At 35.9% G+C, this 27260-nt stretch overlaps 1 protein-coding gene across 1 annotated transcript in view; it reads right to left on the bottom strand.

Moving 5' to 3' along the window:
* Positions 1-27260, bottom strand: part of RSRC1 (arginine and serine rich coiled-coil 1) — a 405767-nt gene that overhangs the window by 342206 nt on the left and 36301 nt on the right. The gene's annotated exons all lie outside the window — the stretch shown is intronic.

Here is a 27260-nt window from a genome sequence, read left to right as displayed (position 1 = left end):
CATTTGCTTTTATTTTAGTATACTCAACCTCCTAATTGGCATTTAAAATCTAATTTAGAGAAACTTCAAGAAGGCTATATAGGGGAAACAGGGGCAAAAAGATATTTTCCAAACTCTTTTCCAATCAATAATCTTAAAATCTTAATAGGAAAACTTTAGTTCATCTTTTTTGATAAAAATTGACTAATATGCTCAAGGACTATATCCAAGTGAATTTAAATTCCATACAAACTTAGCTTTTGCCCCTTCAATTAGAAAATAAGACAAGAAAGATTAAATATGCTATTAAAACAAATGCATTTAAATTTATATTAGGTTATCTAGCTAAATTGCCACTATAAAACAATTACTCAATATAAATTGTCAGCCATCAAAGAAAAAAACTTACACATATCCTGAGATCACCAATATTTCCCATTATCTTAAAGGCATAGCTACTGTAGGTGCTTTTTAAAAATAGGAATGTAATTCTGTGCTACAAAGTATACAGCACTCAGTGGCTATGATCAAAAGGTGAAATAGGATGCAAAATAATGTTTTATAAACATGAATATTTTTATAATTTTGCTAATTTTTAAAACAGTTGTATAAACAGTTTAGAAACAAAAAAGTATTCTTAATTTTTAAAAAACAAGTTTAATTTCTGTGAACAAAACAACAAAAACAATTTATTTGGGAAACAAGTAAGTAACATCCTTTAATAAAAAAGAATAGTTATTAGTATAATAGTCCTGACAGTTAATAATAAAGCTATAGTTCCACATATGATAGATGTCTCCTGCTTCCCTGTAATTTGCTGTTGCTCATTAATCTTCCCCCTTGTCTTCTGGAAGATAAGCCCATATAAAAACAGTTTCATTTATGAAGTTAAAAAAAAAAAACTCATTCTATAAGCAAAATTCTTTTTAAAAAAGTTTCTTCATAGAGAATTATGATAAGCATAATTTCTAGCATAAGCTTCTCAAGAATAAATTCAAAAATGTACTTTGCACAGAACCACAGTGACCTTGCGTTCCCACATTTAAATTTCTGATTATGGAAACTAATTAAATAAGATTTGCAAGAAAGGTAGATAGAGACTCACAATGAATGAGGATTTCATGTTTTATAGCAGCATCATTCATTCATCATTCTATGTTCTACGCACTTTTCACGGGACTGAGGTCACAGTGGAAATAAGACAGGCATGGGCTCTGCCATAATGAAGCTAAGAGTCTAATTTTTTTAGGGATACACTCCTAATAACTTAAACTCCTACGTTTAGTTAGGTTAGTTATTAAAAACTCCTAATAACGGCTACAACATAGAAACAGGCTTGTTTTTGCTATAATTTTAATTACTATAATGTAGGTCACCAACACGTACTCCATAACATCCAAAGTGTCAATCCCCTAATATATGCAAATGATCACTGAGAAAAGACACACTGGCCCATCATCCATCTGTGTATTGTTGAGCCAAACATAGGCACCAGGTTGCACCACTATGACAAAAACGCATGTGATTCAGAAACATAATACGAATATAAATGTATCTATGAGTACAAAGCCTTGGCTTTGTAATGCTCCAACAATTTCAAAATGAGAATAAAAGTTCTCACTGCAAAACTTATTAACTTATTCTTATTTATAAAGTAAATATCATTTCAGGGAGAAAGGGAAAGGAGAGCAACTGTTGCTAAGACACCATATCCAAAAGGTTAGAAATTGTTCTTCCCTTTTTATCTAGAGAAGTTAAAGGATATCATTTCTGTTTATCCTGAAGGTGTTCAAAATTTGGAATACTTTTTGTTTGTTTGTTTGTTTTTTTATTTATTTATGATAGTCACAGAGAGAGAGAGAGAGAGAGAGGCAGAGACATAGGCAGATGGAGAAGCAGGCTCCATGCACCGGGAGCCCGATGTGGGATTCGATCCCGGGGCTCCAGGATCGCGCCCTGGGCCAAAAGGCAGGCGCCAAACCGCTGTGCCACCCAGGGATCCCTGGAATACTTTCATCATTTACCCTCACTTCTGTTATTGTCCCCTATGCCACCAAACAAATCTAAAAAAAATAAAGCCAGTGAACATTTTTAGTAACACAACAAAGCTTCCCATAATTGCCTGACCAATACATAATAATAATGTGTCGATGTTAGCCCCTCAAAATCCATTTCCTCTTTGATCTAAAACTTCTTCCTGTGTTAACAGTCTTATCCACATAAGTAAATTGGAAGCAAGGGTTCCTAACAGGCAATAATGAAAAGCTGAAAAAAGTAAGCAATCCAAAAAGCTTAGATTCTAATGAACTGAATTTAAATGGATTTAAATAGTTAACATTACTAATAAATTTGATTAGGCTCTAAATTGAGAGTTAAGTAAAATGCTAATTCTCTTAACTACTCAATTGGAAGTAATGTTAATTCTTTACCATTACATAGATACTAATCACAAAAATAAAGGCGACCCATTATAAAAGCATTAATATGCCCTCTCCTCATTCCAATTAGTCAAACAGAGGAAAGCACATACCAGTAGGCCAGACTAAAAAATATTCTATGAGGAGCCTTCTGATAGCTGCAGCTCATACAGTGCCAATTAATGGTGTTGAGTCCCAGGCACCTTAGTTTTAATCTAAAAATCTAAGTATCTTTCTTAGACATAATTAACTTAGAGCATTGAGGAAAGCCACACAAAACATTAAACAGAAGAGAGAGCTTTGTTGACCCAGTTGTGTTTTCTTCCTAAGGCCCGTCAAGAGTTTGGCAGCACTGAATATTATGCAGAATACAGTTTATAGTTTATATTTTCCCCATCCACACCATGTGCAGGATAGCCTTCCTTATCCCCCACTGTAAGGTTAGCCCAGGGTTTGCTCTGACCAACGAGATGCAGGCAGAAATGACACTGAGCATGGGGATTAAGTGTGCTTAGGAAGTTGGGCTTGTTTTCCTTTTGTCTAAGAAAAACCTCCTTTGATTAACTGCTGATCCAAAGACAAGGAAGGACACAAGGAGCAGGGCTGATCAAGACTGAAGCCAAACCCAGGGACCCCAGCCTAGCACAGAAGAGGCCCAGCGGACTCACAGAAGTCTGTGTGAGAAATCAATCTTTCTGCTGTGTCACTGAGTTTTGAGATGGTTAGTACGGAGCACTGTTGTGGCAATAGCTGACTGATACAAAGACGTCAGGGCACCACAGGGTATTCAGGCTTTGGCACTAGTCAAAATGGAACAAAGAGGGGCACTTGGGTGGCTTGGTCAGTTAAGCCTCTGACACCTGATTTCAGTTTAGGTCATGATCTCAGGGTCGTAAAATAGAGCCCCTTGTTGGGCTCTGTACTGAGCAGGGAGTCTGCTTAAGATTCATTCCCTCTCCCCTGCCTCTCTCAAAAAAAGAAAAGAGAGTGAAAAAAGAAAAGGTACAAAGAGTAAAACCTGGCAGACAACAAGGGTTCAAAATCCAAAGTGTTACAAATCTCTGGCTCTAGCCATGAGAGCATGACCAAATTATTTGACCTCAGTGGTCTGTTTTCCTCATCTGCTAAGTGAAGGTAAATACAGACTTAGAAAGGCCACTGTGTCAATCAAATAAAATAACCTATCATGATAACACAATCCTCTAATTCCTAACATATAATAGATACTCAACAACTTTCTTTCTTCTTGACTATAAGTCAAGCTATTTTATTTCACCATACTTTCACGAAATTTTTATTACATGTGAGTAGGTAAACCCATTTTCTTTGTTAAACTTTCAACACCTGTTAAAAGTAATTCTAGAATGTCTATTTCTATGTCTAAGAGACCTCCCCTTTCTAATAGATCCTATTAATTATCTTTCCCTTTCCTATTATAAATCATAAGTTTTTTTATCATGATACATTTTCCTCCAGTAAAAACAGGAAGAGCACTTTTGCTTGTTTAATCAGCAAAATTCCAGTATCTTTTCCTTCCTATTTTTCTCTATATTTCATCCCTTCCTCAAAAAAGGTGCAATTAAATCATCTATACATATTTCCTCCATTTAGGAGGAACAGAGTAAATTGATCATATACTTAGAAAATTATTTGAGTTATTCAGAAGATGCACTGTACAAATTAAAACTTAGTAGTAGGAATTCGTTTTTAAAATTTTAATAAGTGAATGGCTTGGGTAGTGATGATTTCTTTAAAAAAAAAAAAAAACAGAGGCTTCAGGGAAGGTCAAAGACTCAGACACAGACACAATCATTCATCATAAAAGACTTCAGGGGACGTTTTAATAACTACCTGTGGCAGGATCTCTCTCGTATTCATTACAAAATTCCCAGAGCAGACTTGCTTTCTCATTCATGCTCACAAACATATAAAATGGAGGCTTTCCATCGAATGTAGTGTGAGTAGATGCATTTAAGCACCAGCTGTTTGATCACTGCACTGGTCACAATTTGCAATGGAGAAAATTAAAGCTTTACAGGACTGACAAAAACACACACATGCACATATGTGCACATGCTCTCACAAGGCACTAAACAAAACTTACTGAAGCTATGTGATCTTCATGTTAACTTTTAAATTCTTGGCCACAAAAAGTATAATTGAATAAAACAAACTCATGATTGAGGATGTCACCCACATTTTTAAAAAGGGTTCCAAATTTTTTAAAGCTCTCATGGAAAAAACCAAAGTTACACATATCTGTATTGTTTTTGTGTTTACCTGCTTGACATGGAGTAAGAGAATAATCATTTCTTTACTGTAGCTTAAGACCCTCTCAAACCCACCAGCTGCATTTCTACTCCTGTTCTACCTACAAAAATGTGCTATGTTCTCACTGAATTCTGTTACTCCTCTTCCTGCAAAAATAGCCACAATGCAATCAAAGTAGGCTCTCAGGTCTTGAAACTGACGCTACAACTTGCCTCCTCTATCTATAAAATAGGATAAATCATAAGTCTTTCAAATACTGTGAGGAACAAATCCAAAGTGTTTGTGAAAGTGTACTTTGTACACAAGCCTAAGGGTTATACTAATAGTCCTACAATCATCCTACTGGTTTTCATGTTCTCCTGCCTTTGACACGGACTCTATTGCTTCAAAAGTCATTTAAATGAACCAAAAGCCATATACAGACAAACAGCCATCATATTCTGTCTTAGAAGTCTTGAGACCACCTATATTTGCCCCAGTGGCTCCTCCTTATTTTCAGTTTCGTAGCCCATTTCAACCACATATCTTGCTTGGCTCCTACAACTGGCAACCTGGTTTTGACCTTGCTATCCACACGTTCCTTCTTTATACCATTTAATTTACAACTTACTGTCTCCAAACTCTCTCTTCACACCCTGCAATCTCAGGCCAAGCCAGCCAAACCCCCAGCTGCACCTTCCTGGACCAGAGAGAGTCTCCAGACAGCTATTCCTCTACATCCAACATTTTAGTTTCCATATAAGAACAAAAAGTAGAAGAGATGGCATCATTAGGAGAGAATGCTTTCAAAGCTATTTCTTGTGGGGAGAAGACACCTCTATTTCTAAAAAGCCCCAAAAATACTCAATAGCTCTGAGAAATATGTATCCAGGTTTGTTTCTCATTTCCAGAGTTTTGCCAGCCGAAAGTCAAAGTGGGGGTGGGGAGAAGAGGCAATTTTAGGGATGTTCCAACAGAGAAAAAGAGAGTTCTATAGGCAATGCAGATAGTTTGCTATCTTAGGGGAACTTTTAAAAAAATGTTTACAATGAATACTAAATGGAATATGTCTCCTAAAAATATTATTTTAAGGCACAGCTATGGATTTCTTCACCAAATAGAAGTTAACTGCTACATGGGAAGCAAAGGTAAGAATTCATATAGCACTTCATCAAGACTCTGAATGCATCCGTACATATTTTAGAACTCATTAATGGAGTAGACTATGCATATTCTACAAATTAGTGGTTCTGAGAGCATTTTTGAGACTCTTAGACACCAACCTTTTACCTTACTCTTTGTTTAAACAGAAAAAGTTAAGGAGCCTGGGCTCAGTCAGTTGGGCATCCAACTCTTGATTTCAGCTCAAGTCATGATCTCAGGGTCATGAGATACAGACCCACATTGGGCTCCATGCTGGGTGAAGAACCTACTTGGGATTCTTTGTCTCCCTCTCCTTCTGCCTCTCCTCCCACTCTCCCTCTTAAAAAAAAAAAAAAAAAAAACAGAAATAAAATCAGTAAAAATCAAAGTACTGATAATCCAAATAGGAATTAGGTAGATAGATATCTCACTTACTTTTCATTGTTTCCCGCATAGTGGAAAAAAGACTAAACCCACAGAGCAGTTAGAACACTGCCAGAACCTCAGGGTCTCTGAACACAAAGATCTGTTCTATCCCAATCCTGTTGTCCTTCTGATCAAGACTGTTGAAGTAAAAATTTACTCTATAACCAAAGACAACTAACTGTCATATTCCCACACTAAGTCATGATTTTAGACCAGGCTTTGGGGCCAGACACACTATGTTTATCTTCAAAAATTCCAGGTCTAGTCTTATTGCTGAGTCCTTGGGAAAGGCATAAAGATCAGGTTTCCTCCTCATCAAATCATTATATCATGATTACCTATTCCACAGAACTGCTCTAAGGATTAAGTGAAAAAATAAATATTAAGCATTCTGTATTAGTACCTGGTTCTTAGTAAGTACTTTAATAGGTAATTCATTACTATTATTGTTATAACTCAATACTAATCATCTCAATTTTTAATTTATCCAGTATTTCTTCACTTAACAACTATGCTGGATTCCTTATAAAGTTTCAACAATAACAAAGAAAACCTAGAGGCATCTAACTTCTTAAAAATTCTATTTGCTGGAGCGCCTGGATGGCTCAGCTGGTTGAGCATCAGACTTTCGATTTCAGCTTGGGTCATGATCTTAGGGTCCTGGGATCGAGGCCCCAGTCAGACTCCACACTGAGTGCTCAGTCTCAGTAAGCACTCAGTAAGCTTCCTGAGTGCTCAGTGTGGAGTCTACTTGTCCCTCCCCATACCCCCACTTGCTCTCACTCACACTCTCAAATAAATAAATAAAATCTTTTTAAAAATTTGTTTGCTAAATAAAATACAGTTAAAGATTCAGGTTGTTTTAGATTTGGGATTTTGTTGTTTTATTGGGTAAATAGCTACAGAAGAAAGAATAGAAAGTTGTATCTTGTAAAAATTATATTTTACAAACATGTATCCCAATCTCATAATGACCCTGGGATTTCTCATCACATAAATGTGATCTACCTAAGATTACACAGCAGAGAAGCAATAGACAAGACAGGTTTTATATGCCAATGATAATCAAGACATATAAATAAAGTCTCTCAAAAGCATGTCCCTGAACCTAAGACAATCTTGGTTCACAAAACAAACTAGCAAAGGTTCAACATAATGAACACAATCCTTGAGGTATTTAGGAAGTATTCAGCTCTCCTTAAAGGTCACACTTATTCAAATTCTGATCAAAGCCAATCTTTTTTATGTCTTAGATCTTAAGATCCAACAAGACCTAAGATCAAGAAAGTACCAAGTAATTCCCCCCCATCTATTTATTCCTTATATACTGTCTTTTCAAATCAAGTTCCTTAGCTTTCTAGCAATCTCAAGGGAACTCTTAAAAGCACTCATTAAATGACAGTGTTGCCCTGCAACACAACACCATGCCACATTATCTGGGTTACATCAGAAACAAATGTAGTTGGCAAAAATGTTGCCCTTCCCTGATGGTTTTATTTAAGAATGAAAAATAAGAAATTGTTCAAGGATAGAAACAAGCAGTAAATACCCAATAAATGCAAAGAAGAATTGCTTCAGCTAGCATCTTTAGTAGCATAGAGTTCTGCACCCATCCTCAAGTTTCTTCAAATAGAAAAGACTAGACTCTAAAGTGACTTTTGGCCAACAATAAAATGTGTACAACAATCAAATAGAACAGAAGCCACATATTCAAAAGTGAAATCAACTCTTCCAATATAATGAAAAATCATACTAAATGTAAAACTCTAAGACTAAAGAATCACAATTCAATTTTTAGTTCAATTCTCATCACCTTCTGGGAAGAAGAACTATTTTTAAAAGATAACAGGTCATCACATGTAGCTCATTTTAGACAACAGCTAAAAGCATGAAACATTGAGTTATCACGTTTTTGTCAACCAAATTACTTCCCACAGAAGTTCAGAGATGAATCCAAGGGAATAATGATAGGAAGAACAATATCAATTTCATCAGTACAGCTTTTACTGTTCTTAAATACTTCCACAAAATATCATTTGATTCTTACACATCAGTTCTGTGGACAGGTCAGAGGAGACACTCAATTCCAGTCACTAACTTACTAATTGCTAGCTACAAGCTAGACACTACCAATACCAATAAAATGACCAACCATCCTGCTTCATCTAAGATTGAAGAGTTTCTTGAGACATAGAAGTTTCATTGTTAAAGCAAAAAAAGTCACAAGCTAGCCAGTACGATTGGTCATTTTCTAGGAAATATTTTTTTTTTTTTTTAGTTTTTTTTTTTTCTAGGAAATATTAATATGGCACGGACATTATTCCCAAGGAGCTATTTATTATTGTAAGTACTGTGTTGCAGATATTTTGAAAAATGCAGTTAAGCTAAAAAAGGGGGGCAGGGGTGGGAATAGGGGACAGATCAGTAGAGCATGTGATTCCTGATCTCTGGATTGTAAGTTCAAGCCCAACATTGCATATGGAGCCAAAAAAAGAAAAAGAAAAAAGAAAAGGAAAGAAAAGGAAAGAAAAGGAAAGGACCAGCTCAGCTAAGTTATATTATTGACCTAAGGTCAAACATCTAATAAAAGAAACATAGCTTGGCCTTATCCCCTATATTATGCCACATCTAAAAAAGAAAACATTTGCTCTTAAGATACATGAATTTTAATGAGGTAATTTTCTCATGAATATAGAAAATAAAGTATACATATTATACATTATAGAGAAAGAAATTTAATATTTCAAGCCAGTCACAGGCTCCAATAATCCTACTGTCCTTGAAAAAAAAAAAAAAAAGCCTAATACATTTTATTTTACTCTACAATATTAAATGTATGTTATATAATTAAAACATAAAATGTATGATATGTAATGCCATGGACTTAAATTAGGTTTTTAATTCAATGCTACCATATTTTAATTAACATTCATTTGTTAATACCTGTATAGGGTTTACTACATAGACTCTGTCTTCTCAACATTTTTCTGATATCTAAAAGTATAGCATTTGTATACCATAATCATAATCATTTCTACATATATCTTTTACCAGAAGCTAAGCTTCCTAAAAATCCTGTCTTTGTATTCACACCATGTAGTGCTGGGTCTGGGACCTCGATATAGTCATTGCAAAAAATATATGTGACATATAAAGCAATATCAAGTATAAAACTCTCTGAGAGCTTACAATTTTTTTTTAAGATTTTATTTATTCATGAGAGACACACAGAGAAAGAGGCAGAGACACAGGCAGTGGGAGAAGCAGGTTCCATGCAAGGAGTATGATGTGGGACTTGAACCCAGGAATCCAGGATCATGTCCTGAGCCAAAGCAGGTGCTCAACCACTGAGCCACCCAGGCATCCCATACAATTTAGATAGTGATGTACCTAAATAACCTCAATGAAGTCCTTCAAGAAACTATAACATGACTAGTACAGACTAATAAGTTACTAGGAGTTTAAAGGAGAAGTTAAAAAAAAATTCTTTATAAACATAATTCTCATATTCTATTAATCTTACTTTTTTTTTATTAAATAAAGAATCCAACCCAAATGATATCCCACGTAAAACCGCAAAATATTAGATAATTAGATGGATATTTGCTCCAGTTATAGCAGTAATACCACTGCCACCACAAACAAAAAAGGAAAATAGCAGACCCAAATGCATCCACATGGACTTCCAAAACCACAAATTAAGGATCAACCCTACCCCAAAATACTTCTCAAACATGCTTTGACTCAGTACCTCACACTGGCCTCACAAGAAAAGTATAAATCTAACTGGCAGGGTAAATGCACAAATTCAAAATAATCTAATGTTGCAGAGGTGATGGGTTAATCATTTATAAATCTTGTATGAAAAGTAAATGATGGGATCCCTGGGTGGCGCAGCGGTTTGGCGCCTGCCTTTGGCCCGGGGCGCGATCCTGGAGACCTGGGATCCAGTCCCACGTCAGGCTTCCTGCATGGAGCCTGCTTCTCCCTCTGCCTGCATCTCTGCCTCTCTCTCTCTCTCTCTCTCTCTCTCTCTGTGACTATCATGAATAAATAAAATCTTAAAAAAAAAAAGAAAGTAAATGACAAAAGCAGGAAAATTAACAAAAACTACAATAATTTGTAAATGGATAAACAAGATAAAGTGGTAAATTGTGACATTGGAAACGTAAAACATGTGAGAATAAAAATGTAGACCTTTAGAATGCTTTCAAATTTAAGCTGTTATCAACTTAAACTGTTATAAATACAAGACGTTTCACGTAAGCCTCATGTTAATCACAAAGCAAAAACCTATAGTAAATAAAAAGAAAAAAATCTAAGCAATAAAACCACAAAAAGCTATCAAATCATGGGAGCAAGAAAAACACAAATTACAAAAAAAGCCAGAAAACAATTAACAAAATGCCAATTAACTCTACCAGTAATTACTTTAAATGTAAAAGGACAAAATTCTCTAATAAAAAGACATAGAATGGCTGAATAGATTTAAGAAAAAAAAAAAAAAACTACATGCTGTCTACTCACTTCAGCTTTAGAGACAGACACAGACTGAAAATGAAGGGATGGAAAAGATATTCCATGCAAAATAAAACTAAAAGAAAGCTAACATAGCTATATTTCTATTGGACAAAATAGACTGAGATAAGAACTATGATAAGAGACAAAGGAGGTAATTTTATAATAATAAAAGGACAGATCCAACAAAAGGATATAACATTTGTCAATACTTATGCAACCAACATAAATACCTAAATATAGAGAGCAAATATTAAGATCAAAAGGAGTAAACAGGCAGGAATATAGTAACAGTAGGAAAATTCAGTACCTCACTTTCATCAAAGGATAGATCATCCAGACAGAAAATCAATACAGAAACACTGGATTTCAACAACACATTTAGACAGATGGACTTACCAGACATTTACAGAACATTCCATCCCAAACCAAAATACACATTCTTCTCCAGTGCACGTGCAACCTTCTCTAGGCTAAATCATGTTAGGCCACAAAACAAGTTTTTGGAGGAGTGCTGGTGGGAAAGGGCAAAGGGAGAGAGAGAATCTTAAGCTTAAGTTCCACCCCTAGCATGAAGCCCAAGATGGGGCTGGATCTCACAACCCTTAGATCATCACCTGAGCCAAAATCAAGAGTCAGATGCTTAACCAACTCAGCCACCCAGGCTCCCCATGCCACCAAACAAGTTTTCACAAATTTAAGAAGACCCAAATCCTAACAAGCATCATTTCCAACAATAGGATGAAACTAGAAAACTGGAAAATTCACAAATATGTAGAGATTAAACAACATACTACTGAACAAAAGATGGGTCAAATGAGAAATCAAAATACAAATCAAAAAATATCTTGAGAAAATAAAAATGGTAGTATAATATATTAAAATTTCTGGGATACTACAAAAGTAATTCTATGATGGAAGTTCATAGTGATAAATGCCTACATTAAGAAACAAGAAAGAGGGGATCCCTGGGTGGCTCAATGGTTTAGCCCCTGCCTTCGGCCCAGGGCGTGATCCTGCAGTCCTGGGATCCAGTCCCACATCAGGCTCCCTGCATGGAGCCTGTGTCTCCCTCTGCCTTTGTCTCTGCCTCTCTCTCTCTCTCTTTCTCTCTCTGTCTCTGTCTCTGTCTCTCATGAATAAATAAAATATTAAAAAAAAAAAAGAAAGAAAGAAACAAGAAATATTTCAAATAAACAACCTAACTTGACACTTCAAGGTACTAGGAAAAAAAGAATAAACAAAGCCTACAGTTAGTAGTAAGGAAATAACAAAGATTAGAGTAGAAACAAATAAAATACAGGTGACTCTTTAAGAACACAAAGGTTAGAGCAGTCAACTTCCACACAGCAAAAACCCACATATACCTTTTAGCTCTCCCAAAATTAACTATTAATAGCCCCTGCTGACCAGAAATCTAGCCAATAACATAAACAGTCGAATAACACATATTTTACATGTTTTATGTGCTATATACTATATTCTTACAATAAAGTAAGCTAGAGAAATGAAAATGTCATTAAGAAAATCATAAGAAAGACTGATTTAAAAAAAAACTGAAGACACAAAAAAATGGGAAGATATTCTATGCTCATGGATTGGAAGAATTAATGTTGTTAAAATGTCCATACAACCCAAAGCAATCTACATATTAAATGCAATCCCTGTCAAAATCCCAATGGCATTTTTCACAGAAACAACATAAACAATCCTAAAATTTGTATGGAACCACAAAAGACTGCAAATAGCTTAAGAAATCACGAGAAAAAACAAAGATGGAGGCACCACACTTTCTGATTTCAAACTGTATTACAAAGCTATACTCATCAAAACAGTATGGCATTGGCATATAAACAGATACACTGGGATCCCTGGGTGGCACAGGGGTTTGGCGCCTGCCTTTGGCCCAGGGCGCGATCCTGGAGACCCGGGATCGAATCCCACGTCGGGCTCCCGGTGCATGGAGCCTGCTTCTCCCTCTGCCTGTGTCTCTGCCTCTCTCATTCTCTATCATAAAAAATAAAAAATTAAAAAAAAAAAAACAGACACACTGACAACAGAACAAAAAAGCACAGAAATGAACCCATGCATGTATGGCAAATTAATTTATGACAAAAGATCCAAGAATATACAATGAGTAAAGGATAGTTTCTTCAGTAAATGGTGTTTGTAAACTGGACAGCTATATGTAAAGTAATGAAACTGAATCACTTCTCACACCACACACAAAAATCTGCTCAAAATGGTTTAAAGACTTGAACACAAGACCTGAAACCATAAAACTGCTAGAAAGAAACATAGGGGGGTAATCTTCACAATGGTCTCGGCAATGATTTTATATCCATAAAATAAGACACTAAAAGCAAAGGCAACAAAAGCAAAATCAAAAAGTGGAACTACATCAAACTAAAAGGTTTCTATAGAGCAAAGATAACCATCAGAGAATGGGAGAAAAGTATTTTCGAATCACATATCTCATGAAGGGCTATTTAAAATATATGAAGAACTCACCCAACTCAAACAATTCAATTTAAAAAGAGGCAGAGAAAAAAAAAGTAAAAAAATAAAAATAAAAATAAAAAGAGGCAGGGAATCTCAATACATTTTTCCAAAGAAGACATACAATTAGCCAATCAGTACAACAAAAGGTATTCAACATTACTAATCATCAGAGAAACACAAGGCAAAACCACAGTGAGCTATCATCTTGCACCTGTTAGAATGGCTAAAATAAAAAACACAATAAAAAGTGTTGGTGAAGATGTGAAGAAAAGGAATATTGGTGCACTGTTAGAAATGTAAATTAGTACAGTGATTATGGAAAACCTGTATGGAGGTTCCTCAAAAAAAATTTAAAACAGAACTACAACATGATCCATCAATTCCACCTCTGGGTATTTATCTGAAAAGTTTCACATCTTTTTCTTAAAGACCATCTATTCACATAGACCATAGCACTTGCACCAACGATGACACTCCTACAGGCCCCCGGCCAGGCTATGCACAAAGATATTGCCCAATCACAGGTGACTGACCATCTGATTTAAACCAAGTCAGCTCATAAGCTGGCTAGCAATCTTTCTGCAGCTCCTCAGATATAAAAGATATTAGTTGAGCTAATCAGATTCCCTCTGTCAGGAATTTGAACCAGGCTACACTAAGAAAATGATGCAGTTAGAACAAAGCTAAAATAAGAAATGCCAAAGGAGAGTAGATGACCATTAAGTGTGCTCTATTATAAATACTGAGAAGTAAAAAGAAGCCATAAGGTACAGAAAGATATACTCAGCAGGGGTGAAGGAAGTTAGCAAGTGTTAAGTTGAAAACAGAACAAATGTATACAGTAGTTGAGACAAGTTCTGGAGAACTAAAACAAAACCCATAAACATTGCCAAAGACCTGTAGAGAAGAAATAAGCAATTAAAAGACAAGAATATGATGCTCAAAATTTTGCAAAGTAATCGGAGTAGTGTTCAAATTTACAAACAAGCAAGCACAGGTAGAGGTCAAGATCATGTTGCCTTTAAGTCATGGAATAGAGACCAAATTCAGGTCCTGTAACTCCTAGCCTGATGCTATTGCTATTTTATTGTGCTGTTTGTCTGGCTCCTCCTGTCTAAAGCTTCAAACCATATCTCACCTACATAAACACCTTTCTTTTTTTTTTTTAATTTTTATTTATTTATGATAGTCACAGAGAGAGAGAGAGAGAGGCAGAGACACACAGGCAGAGGGAGAAGCAGGCTCCATGCACCAGGAGCCCGATGCAGGATTCGATCCCGGGTCTCCAGGATCGCGCCCTGGGCCAAAGGCAGGCGCCAAACCGCTGCGCCACCCAGGGATCCCACATAAACACCTTTCAAGCACACACTTAGGTCTTGCAGATTTTATAAAAAGAATGATCCAGTTCCTTCAGCTCAGCTGAATGCTCCAACAGCCTATGCAAATATTGATATGATGCTTGCAAATAGTCTTAAACTTTCAAACCAGGCGAGCTAAAAAGGTGACAGATAAATGCAAATATGTGAGAAACATGTGGTTTACTCTTTCCCAGAAGTATTTCTGAAACAATCACAAATGATAAAATCATAGTAACTGTCATGTTTAATAGTAGTGGCATTTCAAAGCCAGTGCCAGTCCATGAACTATTATAGCTCATAAAAGGACACATAAAAAAATTGAGAATAGTTTAGAAACTTATATTAATTTGATATAACTACATTTTTATTATATTTTTAAAAGTACTCGCTGCAATGTTTTCAAAATTTAGGAGGAAAAATAACCTTCATAACAATCTGGGAAGCACTGCTAAACTACGTAAAACAGAATTAGTTTTATTATGCAGCCATGTGATGAGAATTTATCATCTTGTTTAACTGAAAGGATACTTCTGAAACCTACATTTCTGAATTTGAAAAAAATCTGCAAGGTAGTAAGTAACAGCTATTCGAGAAAGAAGATTTTTTAAATTTGTTCTTTGGAGGCTACTTACCATATATACTACTGAACCACATGGAAAAGTATCTTTCTATTTTTTTCAATGAAAAGGATACCCAGTGGGCAGCCCCAGTGGCCCAGAGGTTTAGCGCCGCCTGCAGCCCAGGGTGTGATCCTGGAGACCCAGGATCGAGTCCCACATCAGGCTCCTTGCATGGAGGCTGCTTCTCCCTCTGCCTGTGTCTCTGCCTCTTTCTCTCTCTCTCTCTCTCTGTCTCTTATGAATAAATAAATAAAATCTTTAAAAGAAAAAAAAAGAAAGAAAGAAAAGAAAAGGATACCCAGTAGTCTGGGATAAATTCAAAGTTAGCACTTTCAAAAAATGAAAAAAAGGAAATACAAAAAAAATTTAAAGATATGGAATGCAGATCTCCTGAGGTGTGATGGTGGCTTAACCATGAAGATAGGTATATGTAAGAACATGAGTAGATGGCTAGAAATTCAGCATCAAACATAAATTTAATAATGGCATTGTGTCATGTTAAGAAATTTTTCATATTTCTTAGAGATGCAAAGCATAAATTGTGTGGGTGAAAAAACACAGTGACCAAATCTCCTTTGAAATACTTCAGCAAAGAAAAAGCAGAAGAGGAGGAGGAGTGGGGGGATGTGGAAAAGAAGAGATGGAGGAACAGCAGCAGCACATCACCAAGATTGCTGCAAGAGCAGCAGCGGCTATGGCAAAATTCTTGGGAACTGTTAAATCTAAGTCATGGGTGTAGATTATATTATCCTCCCCTTGAAGATGTTTGAAATTTTCTTAATAAAAAAAAATGAGTTAGCTAGAAATATTTATATTCCTGAAAAAAACTATTTAATACAGTATTTTATTCCATCTAAAATACTTTAAAATTGAAAAAAAGAAAATTTACGTACTTATTCTTTTACAAAGTGCCAAAAAGAGAAATGCCGGAAAGTACTTTTAAAGAGTACCAGGAAGCCATGATGCTATAGTTTAAAGTATAACTACACAAGTGCACTTGTTGTGATGAGCACGAGGTGTTGTACAGAATTGCTGAATCAATAAAGTGTACACTTAAAACTAATATTACCCTGTACATTAACTGGAATTTAAATAAAAATTTAAAATAAAAAACTAAAGTGTAACTCTGCAGGTTCAGAGTCATATTTTTAACTCTTCCCGAAGTTAATAATGATAAAAGCCATCTAATAGCAGATATGTGTCTTTAATGATAATTTAGGAGCCTTTGGCTTTGCCACATGAAGTTTAATTTCCCAAAGTAGTCAATTAGAGCTTGGTAATATCCTCTCTAGTGCATAAAGCTTCAGGATATCATGGAAGCCTTTTCTATCAGTTCCCTTCCTGCCTATTAACTATAATTTAAGAAATTCATTGTTGTTGTTTTATTTCCTTTAAGAGTATCAGAGATCACGACTGCTAAAAATTAAGAGAATACCATGAAAGTAACATAACACTTAGTGCAATCACTATGGCCAAAAAGAACTTTTCCACAGTACTAATTTTTTGACAGACATGAACCTAATCATGTACAAACCCTGATTTCTAAGAATTTAACAAATGAATTTAAACAATTCCAAAATACTCTTCATTTAAGAGAAAAATAGTGAACAATATTCTAACCTTTTACTTTTATATATATATTCCTGAAGGAGGATCAAGAAGGCTACACCATACCACTCCCTAGACAATAAAAACGCTTCCTGTGGAATACTTAATCTATTGTTATTTCAGATAAAGACTGAAGAATGATTTTTCTTTAAAAAGACTGAAAGGGCTATTCTTCTTATATATATATAAATTTATTTTTTATTGGTGCTCAATTTGCCAACCTATAGAGTAACACCCAATGCTCATCCCATCAAGTGCCCCCCTCAGTGCCCATCACCCAGTCACCCCCACCCCCCGCCCACCTCCCCTTCCACCACCCCCTAGTTCGTTTCCCAGAGTTAGGAGTCTCTCATGTTCTGTCTCCCTTTCTGATATTTCCCACTCATTTTTTCTCCTTTCTCCTTTATTTCCTTTCACTATTTTTTATATTCCCCAAATTAATGAGACCATATAATGTTTGTCCTTCTCTGATTGACTTACTTCACTCAGCATAATACCCTCCAGTTCTATCCATGTCGAAGCAAATGGCAGGTATTTGTCGTTTATAATGGCTGAGTAAAGCTGGTCAGAAAGATAGAAAGAGATGGAATACTTCCAAACTCGTTCTATGAGGCCAGCATCACCTTAATTCCAAAACCAGACAAACATCCCACCAAAAAGGAGAATTATAAGTTTTTTTTTAATTTTTATTTATTTATGATAGTCACACAGAGAGAGAGAGAGAGAGAGAGAGAGAGAGAGGCAGAGACATAGGCAGAGGGAGAAGCAGGCTCCATGCACCAGGAGCCTGACGTGGGATTCGATCCCGGGTCTCCAGGATCGCGCCCTGGGCCAAAGGCAGGCGCTAAACCGCTGCGTCACCCAGGGATCCCAAAAAGAAGAATTATATACCAATATCCCTGATGAACATGGATGCAAAAATTCTCAACAAGATACTAGCCAATAGGATACAACAATACATTAAGATTATTCACTGGGGATCCTTGGGTGGCTCAGCGGTTTCGCACCTGCCTTTGGCCTAGGGCGCGATCCTGGAGTCCCGGGATCGAGTCCTACATCAAGCTCCCTGCATGGAGCCTGCTTCTCCCTCTGCCCGTGTCTCTGCCTCTCTCTCTCTCTCTATGTCTATGTAAATAAATAAAAATAAATCTTAAAAAAAAAAAAAGATTATTCACCATGACCAAGTGGGATTTATCCCCAGGATGCAAGGCTAGTTCAACACTCGTAAAACAATCAATGTGATTCATCATATCAGCAAGAGAAAAACCAAGAACCATATGATCCTCTCAATAGATGCAGAGAAAGCATTTGACTAACTACAGCATCCATTCCTGATCAAAACTCTTCCGAGTGTAAGGACAGAGGGAACATTCCTCAACATCTTAAAAGCCATCTACAAAAAGCCCACAGAAAATATCCTTCTCCTCAGGGAAACACTGGGAGCCTTTCCCCTAAGATCAGGAACAAGACAGGGATGTCCACTCTCACCACTGCTATTCAACATAGTACTGGAAGTCCTAGCCTCAGCAATCAGGCAACAAAAAGAAATAAAAGGCACTCAAATTGGCAAAGAAGTAGTCAAACTCTCCCTCTTAGACGATGACATGATACTCTACGTAGAAAACCCAAAAGCCTCCCCCCAAGATTGCTAGAACTCATACAGCAATTTGGTAGCGTGGCAGGATACAAAATCAATGCCCAGAAGTCAGTGGCATTTCTATACACTAACAATGAGACTGAAGAGAAATCAAGGAGTTCATCCCATTTACAATTGCACCCAAAAGCATCAGATACCTAGGAATAAACCTAACCAAAGAGGTAAAGGATCTATACCCTAAAAACTACAGAACACTTCTGAAAGAAATTGAGGATGACACAAAGAGATGGAAAAATATTCCATGCTCATGGATTGGAAGAATTAATATTGTGAAAATGTCAATGTTATCCAGGACAATTTACACGTTTAATGCAATCCCTATCAAAATACCATGGGCTTTCTTCAGAGATTTGGAACAAATTATTTGAAAGGGCTATTCTGATGAAGAACTTTAAAACCAACTTGAGGGCAGCCGGTGGCTCAGGGGTTTAGCGCCGCCTTCAGCCCAGGGTGTGATCCTGGAGACCCAGGATCGAGTCCCACGTCGGGCTCCCTGCATGGAGCCTGCTTCTCCCTCTGCCTGTGTCTCTGCCTCTCTCTCTCTCTCTCTCACACACACACTCTGTATCTCTCATGAATAAATAAAAATCTTTAAAAAAAAAAACAAACTTGAACTTCCTTCAAAGACTAACTTATAATCTTAAAAGCCATATTATTAACATTTTTCTGCAGTGTTCCTTCCCAAGACATCAACCAGAATTTTAGGAACCAATATCCTGGAAATCAAACTTAGAGCTGATCTGGTCCAGCATATACTTGAGAATACACACAACTCTTCTTTGGCCAGTAAAGAAATCAAACAAAGGAAATTTTTTAGACTTTCAGAAAACCTGTGTTGAAAATGGAGAAATAGGGATGCCTGGATGGCTCAACGGTTGAGCACCTGCCTTCGGCCCAGGGCATGATCCTGGGGTTCCAGGATCGAGTCCCACATCAGGCTCCCTGCATGGACCTGCTTCTCCCTCTGCCTGTGTCTCTGCCTCTCTCTCTCTCTCTCTCTCTCTGTGTGTGTGCGTGTGTGTGTCTCTAATAAATAAATAATAAACTATAATAATAAATAATAAATAATAAACTATACTCTTTCAATTTGTCTCTAAAATTAAGAGAAGATGTACTACTAAAGTGGAAAAAGACAATAATGGGGCTAAAATGGAAAGGAAGTAGATATTAATTGGAAGAACCTGCTGCCTCCCTTAGCTCATATTTGCACTTCCATTTCTGAAAGTTGCTTGAATGTCTCTGACATTGGCATAAAGGTTCCTTCCTAGTGAGTCTAGGGAGTTTTAAGATGTCTGTGAACGCCGCTTAAGGACATGAAAAATCATGTATGCAAATATATGTAATTTTTGTTAAGAAGATCCATGGTTTTCATCAGATTCTCCCTTTGACATCCCACTTTACATCTGATGTGATCAACGAAAGGTTAAGAATCAACCACCAACCAGATTTTCTGTTTTGACAAGCCATTAAAAGACTAGGATTTTCTCTATCTTTTGAATAGAGAATGGAATATAAACTGTGAACTTCTTTTGAAAGCCTCTTTGCACTTCATTATTGGTTATAGTTATTCATTCACACTTCATCTGAAGGTCCATTCTTAGACTTTTCTTATACGCTTTCTCCAAATAGAGACCTTAAAAACCAAATGTGTACCTATTAATTTCTACAAAAAGCTTTGCTTTTTAAAATACATTCATCACAAAATTTTAGTTGCTGGTTTTAAAATTAATAGGAATGTGTTGTGATACTACAGCTCTCTGCTCCCTAACCTGAGAGCTTACTTCCTTGTTAGTCTGCATCCCATAAGCTTGATGATGGGAGAGTCATTCTTAAACCCTCTTGGCAAGAAGAGTCCCATAGTCTTTGGAGACCTAGCTAAAAAATACACCTGTCACAGCACTTTAGGCATAGCACCACTAGACATCTACCTTGGCAGTAACAGTTCTGACAGCATAAACAACATTCTTTTTAGTCTCTTCTTGCCCAATATCATAAGGGCTACAAATACCACATGGTAATACACATAGCTCAATGTTAAAATCTAATATATTTTCATGACACTTAGTATGTATGTGACCAATCGCCTAAGAAGCAACTGGCAAAAGAACAAAGGTAGAAACAAGTGACCCAGATGTCCAGCAGAGGTTCTGAAAAACATATACAGTACAGAAGTAAATCTACATTATATCTGAATTTCAAATAAGGCAAACTCATAAATGAGAAAGGATTACTATACTCATAAAATAAGAGAGATCTGGAACGAGATCTGGTAGTCATTACACACTGTTTCCTGAAGAGTAACATTTTCAATGTGCTGTTATAGTCAGAAAGGCCAACTGTAATAGTGGCCATTAACAGAAAGCATATTGGAAACAGAAAAGAAAATACTACCTAAGTCTATTTCATACAAAACCATCTTCTGACAAGATCCAGACAATGCAGGGAAGTGAAAATAAAATTATTAAAAAGGTAAGGGTTGGTGGCCTTCCACGTGCATGTGAGCTATAAAACTTTAGAATCTTCAGCATGGGAACAATGCTGAAAGATAACTGGTACAAAATGTATAGATCCCAAATGCAAGAGGTATTGATCAAGTATGAACACAGATTATTTCACTAAGAAGAGCACAACAGAACCAATGAAAACTCTAAAAACATCTAGATTGGAGAAGAAAATAAAAGGAAATAAAAGAGAGAGTAGATAATGTAAAAAAGTTCTTTCTTCATTTCTTGTCACAATAATCCTGTGAGAGAAAAACATATATTTCAACAAAAGTTCATGAAAGAGTAGAGTGCAAAATGACCTTCCAATATTTAACTTCAAAAAATAAAGACTAATTGGATTTGGCAAAAATAATTTTAGGTTATTTTCATTTCTAATCTCAGTGAATACAAAGTTTATTCATTCTGGGTATTAAAAAATAAACCATAGGGCAGTCCAGGTGGCTCAGCAGTTTAGTGCCTGCCTTCAGCCCAGGGTGTGATCCTAGAGACCTGGGATCGAGTCCCATATCAGGCTCCCTGCATGGAGCCTGCTTCTCTCTCTGCCTGTGTCTCTGCCCCCCCCCCTCAATAATAAATAAATAAAATATAAAATCTTTAAAAGTAAAAAATAAATAAGCCACAAGAATTAGTGAATAATATGAGGCTACAGACAGTATGTTTACATTTCCTGTTGTAGCTGGAAGTTGTGAATATTCAGCACCGTTTCCATAAAATAGAATATGATCTTACAAGAAACAGATTTATAAGTATATATTCTAGATCCTTTCTCACTAAACAATGAGTGAAATACAGAAAAAAAAAAAAAACAAAATAAAGGGTGTAATTAAGGACTCCTTTATTTATAATCAACACTGTCATAAAAACATATAACAGTTTATTTTAAAATTACTTTGGTAATTTTAAGTAATCATTATCAATTTTTTGAGCAAGATTCCACAATTCTGCAACTTCACAGGAATGAGTAAGGGGAAATAACTAATTTCATCCTCAATAAATTACCCTTATTCAACTACAAACATCATAGGATATAGGAAACATTATGTTCTATCTTCTGCTATACCATAATGATGTAAAAGGATAAGTAGACAAAGATAAAAAGGAGATCTTATGACAATAAGCTCAACTGTAGCAGGGACTACTTTAAGTGTCTGCCAACATTCAAGGAGCCACCCAATAAAACACACTGGAAGTTAGTTACATCCAACAGTAGTGCCTGTGGCAAGCAACCAAGGTAAATTCTGACCTGGGTTCTGCCCAGGAAATAAAGCATCCCAACATTGTGTTCTCCTCTTTTCCTCTGCTGCTCTGCTCTAAAGGAGTCATGAGTAATAGCAAGGAATTCAGCTGCTGCCATAATGAAATCACCCCAACCAGAAATATATATTAAATAAATGTCTTTAACTTGATACTGTGGTAAATATTGCATGAATAACCCTATACCAGTGAAAAGGAGCAATGGAAAATCAAAATGGACAGATCATCGACTCAACTGGTTTAAAGTCATAATCCTACCCTGCACAATCGTGAAACTTGGCTAAAAATCAGAAAAGTAGTTATAACTTAGCTAAGAGATAATGAATGGTTCTATTAGGCCAGTCAGCTCAGGATTCCCCAGGCAGGGTTGCCAACAATGCAGCTGCCACCCAGGTGGGAATGTGGGCCCTGATTTTAGCTGGGCAGCAAAGTGCTCCAATGTTGAGTCAAAAACAGAAAAACTAAAATAGCACTCAGTTTAAAAGCAGAGAGAAGAAATGTCTATGAAAAAGTCACCTACTTTGTCATTAGAGAATCCAGTTCCTAGGCCCATTAAAAATTTGTATATTCTCTATTAATCAGTTGGAAGATTAAGTCAACTAATTAATTTTTACTGTACTTCTTTTGGGCCTAAACAACAATTTTGCTGTATAAGAATTAAAACTGATTTAAAATACCCTGAAAACTGGAAAGGCATCACCTTAAAGTATCAAAGAGAACAGTATTCATTTATTGAATCAGCCCAATACTACCAAGCTACATAAAATATTTTATTCAATGTCAATCATTGAATCTTTTATTCAAAATGGGGAAATTCATAACTAATACTTAACCACTTTACCTTTTGCCAGTTTGAAGTATATGTTATAAACCTAGAAAGTCCTAATTTAAAAGCAATTGAAGGGCACCTGGCTGGCTCAGTTAGTAGAGCATGTGACTTTTTATCTCAGGGTCATGAATTTGAGCCCCATCTTGGGCCTAGAGCTTACTTTAAGTAATAATAATAATTTAAAAAAAGCAACTTGACAGAGAGATGAGGGGTAGGGGACAGGGAGAGTACTCTGTTGGGGTTTTTTTAAATTAACATTTTATTTAAAAGCAAAAGAACACCTCATATCAAAAAAGATGAAACTATTTCAAAAATCATGCAGAAAGTAGTAAATATGAAATTACTGAAACCATTGTGATACTTTACATTGTTAATTTAAAAATAAATATGCAAGAGGTGTCTTACATTAATGTGGTTATGTCATGTGCCCAAAATTCTTTGATGAATCAATAATGTCTCTGAATTAGCTTCTCACAATTAAATTACAAACAGGTAATAGTTTTAAAGAGAGAAAGGAATAGTTTTAAAGAGAGAAAGGAAACAAGATTCCTATTATTTTTGTGCCATTTTTAAGTTTTTATTTATATACCAGGAACACACCCTATTTTTAAAATAAGCTCATTAATTCCATAGAATTAAAAATTCATATGTTTTGAGTATCAATGTAAAACTGATACTGACTCCAGTTGAAGACATATTAATAAAAATCAATAGTGACTTGAATACAATCTTACTGAATCCATGGCTAAATCCACAGGCTGGACTTTACTTTTATTTTGGATAATTCTATAAATATGTACTACCTAAGATAAAGAAACAACATTTATTTAACTGTGTCCTTACAGAAATAGAGCAGAGTTTTTAAACAAATTGATAACCCTTTGTACTTATGTGCAATGTTCATCTTACACTAAATTTATTATCCCAAAGCAGACAACTCCCTCTGAGACTATCTGGTCCAAGAACAATGTTGCCCGACTTTTGATGCACCTCCAGAATTTTCTCACTTGTTCTCTTGATCCTGCTACCTACAGCCATTTATAAACTAGAAGGGGAGAAGGAAATCTTGTGAAAAGAGAAGACAGGAAATCACCACATACTTAGGGAACCATTTCTGCAGCCACTACTTGGTTACCTTGGGATTAGCCTCTCTAGTCTCAGCTTCTTCACTGAAAAGTGGTAGTCTAAAATAACCTTCTAGCCCTAAAAATTCTGCATCCATACCTCTTCCGGGCCTCACAGCTGCTTCTGAGTGTTATTAATCAGATAAACAAAACCTCGTATAAGAGCATTTCCAACACAAACGCATAAAGGATAAAAGCTCTTTAGGAGCAAACTAGAGCTTTGTAGGAAAGCTAGTAGAAGCTGGCCAGCAGTCAATAAGGTCAATCCTTGAAGTGTATTTAATTATTCTTTTTGAGCATGGTAATGAGGCATAATAGCAGGCACAACCATTACTTTAAAAGAAGTCAAAAGTGAAAAATGATTTTTTAAAAGTTTTTAAGAGACTTATACACCATGAAATTTAGTCTCAGAAAATTTAGAAACATTCAATCTAGCATAAATTCAGTACTCACTGTATAGATGAGGAAACTGAGATTTAGAAATCTAATCCAGAACATTTTCTGTACTATTTCTAATTTTTTTTTTTTTTTTATGATAGTCACAGAGAGATAGAGAGAGAGGCAGAGACACAGGCAGAGGGAGAAGCAGGCTCCATGCACCGGGAGCCTGACGTGGGATTCGATCCCGGGTCTCCAGGATTGCGCCCTGGGCCAAAGGCAGGCGCCAAACAGCTGCGCCACCCAGGGATCCCTCTAATTTGTCTTTAATGTTAGCTCCTATAATTTCAAATTTGTTTCCCCATGATAGAAATAAGACTCCAGTGAGAAGTGATTCTTATTGAGCTTAAAGCTCAATCCACAGGTTGAAAATTAACAAGGGCGAGTGCAATTTATGCTTTTGTAACAGTAACCAGGATCATCTTGCAGGCTTGTTAAGATGCTGGATTGCGAACTGTGAGTACTGCATACCATAGGAGAATGCCATCCAAGGAAATGCCTCTAAGTCAAGACCTCAAAGTTGAACAGGGGCTGACAAGAGAGAGAAAAGAACATTTCAAGCAGAAGCAACTACATATTCAAGGGTCCTGAGAGAAAAACAGTAACTGCAGAGAGACTGTAGGTATGACCGTCATTAGAAAGAGTACTTGCAAGGCCAGGAGGACCAGATCACAGAGGGACTTCAGGCCTCATCACCATTTAAACCACTGAAATAAAAGAGGTACTATCAAAATTGCATTTTTGCTGCCACATAAAAACCAAATTGGAGGGGAAACTCCAGAAAACTATAGAAAATGTATTCTGTAATTTGAAAATGACTATTTTTCCTCTTCAAATACTCAGAATCACATTCTGGGCCTCAAAAAACAACTTGTGGTAGGAAATAGCACAGTTAAGAACTTAGATTCCTCTAAAATAAAAAAGAGAACTACTATATGATCCAGCTATTCCATTTCTGGGTATTTACCCAAGGAAAACAAATATACTAATTCAAAAAGATATATGTAGCCCTACATTCATTGCAGCATTACTTACAACAGCTAAGGTAAGGAAACAACCTAAATGTTCAACAATAAATGAATGAAGAAAATTCAGCATATATATATATATATATACATATATATATATATTCAATGGAATACCACTCAGTTGTAAAAAGGAATGAAATCTTGCCATTTGCAACAATATGGACAGACCTCAAGAGCATCATGCTAAGTGAAATAAGACAGAGAAAAACAAATATTATATATGTAGAATCTAAAAGACAACCCAAATGAACAAACAAAACAAATTCACAGATAAGGAGAAAAGAATGGTAGTTACCAGAGGGGTAGGGGGCTGGGGTGGTAGTGAAATGGGTAGAGGGGGGGTCAAGTGTCATGTGATGAATGGTAACTAGATTTTTTGTGATAACCACTTTCCAGCATATACAAATATGAAACTATCATGTTGTATACCTATAATTAATATAATGTTATATACCAACTTTACCTCTATTTTTAAAAAAAGAACTTAAGTTCCAAACTATGTTACTTAGCCAATAAACGATGCTAGTTTATCAAATGCTGAGGAGATAAACCCCAAAATAACAGCTTTCATCTAATTAAATTAGTTTTGATGAGTCCAGGAATACTACATACATTTATCAGGATTTCTATAAAGAGCTAGAAAAAAATTATCAATAGATTTATCATGATTGGTTTCAATACTTGAATACTTAGCAATGCCTCAATTCAAATGTTTTCTATTGGGACGCCTGGATGGCTCAGCAGTTGAGCGTCTGCCTTCAGCTCAGGGCATGATTCTGGGATCGAGTCCTACATTCAGGTTCCCTGGAAGGAGCCTGCTTCTCTCTCTGCCTGTGTCTCTGCCTCTTTCTGTGTCTCTCATGTATAAATAAATAAAATCTAAAACACACACAAATGTTTCCTACTGTATGCTCAACAAAAACTGTGCCATAAGGTGTAAGTTCTTAAGAAGAAAGAGATAGCGTATGTAAAAATCAAGTATTATTGTTATAATTATCTTGTTTCTCGTACACTACAAAATTAGAAGTTAACTGAATACCTTTCCAAAGAACCTTATTCTACCAGTGTTAGATATAGAATTCTATCAGTGAGGAAGCAAAAGAAAAGTTCTTCCTACTTTCAAAGACAAAAGTCAAATTAATCAAAAGATTCCCACAAAGAACTCCCTGACATTAACTAATATCTCACTGATTAAGCCAATAAAAGAAAATTCCGTATATATAACCTTGACTTTTGAGAAACAACTCTTCTGTCAAGATCTTTATTTTGCCATTCAAAATGACTAACTTAAAACATGCTGAAAACCGTGCTATGCAGATTTCTCATTTACAGTTAACAATGTAATTTTAAAAGTCAGTACCAAATGGATAGAAAATACTATTTATATATACAAGTTCAGTCTCAGAATACATAATTCTATAAAATCAAGAGGTGAAGGTAAATGTTCTTTAAATTAATCTGAAAGAAAAAGTGTTTTAATTTTCCTGGAAGTTAAGATTCTATAAACAACTAGTTTAAGAATTAGTCTGGAAAAAACAAGGTTAAAACTACCTTGAGAAATAAATAATCATCAAAAAGTCTTTGGATGTAAGGGAAAATATTCTT

This window comes from Vulpes lagopus, chromosome 19 (assembly GCF_018345385.1).
Source record: "Vulpes lagopus strain Blue_001 chromosome 19, ASM1834538v1, whole genome shotgun sequence".
In the NCBI taxonomy this organism is placed as follows: domain Eukaryota; kingdom Metazoa; phylum Chordata; class Mammalia; order Carnivora; family Canidae; genus Vulpes; species Vulpes lagopus.
Note: the sequence above shows the minus strand (reverse complement) of the source record. Positions and strands in the feature narration are given on the sequence as shown.